The sequence below is a fragment of the Pteropus vampyrus genome, unplaced genomic scaffold (assembly GCF_000151845.1).
Source record: "Pteropus vampyrus isolate Shadow unplaced genomic scaffold, Pvam_2.0 Scaffold5009, whole genome shotgun sequence".
NCBI lineage: Eukaryota > Metazoa > Chordata > Mammalia > Chiroptera > Pteropodidae > Pteropus > Pteropus vampyrus.
Genome location: NW_011893790.1, coordinates 5,408 through 6,504, shown reverse-complemented (window position 1 = coordinate 6,504; position 1,097 = coordinate 5,408). Strand labels below are relative to the sequence as shown.

At 38.4% G+C, this 1,097-nt stretch overlaps 1 non-coding gene across 1 annotated transcript; it reads left to right on the top strand.

Moving 5' to 3' along the window:
* Positions 1-924: 924 nt before the first annotated feature.
* Positions 925-1,043, top strand: LOC111734747. Its single transcript, XR_002778575.1, has one exon. It is a non-coding gene; the product is annotated as a 5S ribosomal RNA (ribosomal RNA).
* Positions 1,044-1,097: the final 54 nt, after the last annotated feature.

Genomic DNA, 1,097 nt, shown 5'->3' with positions numbered 1-1,097 from the left:
CATCCAATGATGCTTCTTGCCTTGTCCAGTCTTTGCCACGATACTTATAAATGACGATTTTCTGACTTAGAACTTCTTTCGCGTTTAGCAGTCGGCATTTGGCATTCTACAGTGAGCAGGACCCCCCCACCCCAAACACACTTCTCAATCATTTATTTATTTTTTGTTCGTAGGGACTTATGAATTCTTTTTTTAAATGGCTTATGATTTATTGCTGTAATTATTTGGGTGCTAAAATTGTCCCAGATCTGGCCCCTTTAGCTGACTCCTATGCCCTCATAATATGTCCTAACATTTTTTTAACACTTCCTTACTTTACGCTCATCTTTTAGTTTGTGCTAGTTCTGGAATCTTCCGTTTCTTTATTGGAGAATGGTATTTAACACCAAGGTCTTGACGTTGCCAGTGTGGTGTTTTGTTTCTTGGTCTCAAGAGATAGAGCTAGGAGGTAGGGATGTGTGTGTGTGTGTGTGTGTGTGTGTGTGTGTGTGCGCGCGCGCGCGCGCACATACATATGCACACACATGTATTCATAGGTATACACAAAAACGTGTATATACCTATGAGTACAAGTTCAATTTCATTCAAAATAAGAGAAATGTTAATTAAAATTATACCAAAATACCATTTTTCACCCATGAGATTGGCAAAAATTTTTAAACTTAATACGATGCTTTTTTGGGCAAAGCTGTGGGGAGTAAAGCATTTTCATACATTGAAAGTAGGAATGCAAAATGATATATCCTTCAGGATATATGTTCATGAGGGGAATTTGACAATATCCAGCAAAATTATATGTTTATCCTTTTCCAGCAATTCACTCCTAGGAATTTTCCCTAAAGATAGCAAAGTGCAAAAGAGCATTAATAACATACTACAATCTCTATAAAAAAGAAGGGGAAATAAATAAATGTATGTATTTCTGTCTATGGCCATGCCACCCTGAACAAGCCCGATCCCGTCTGATCTCGGAAGCTAAGCAGGGTCGGGCCTGATTAGTACTTGGATGGGAGACCACCTGGGAAGACCAGGTGCTATAGGTGTAAAAAATAAAAAAATAAAGGATTGTAAACTGACAAGGTCCTTGCAATCTGTGA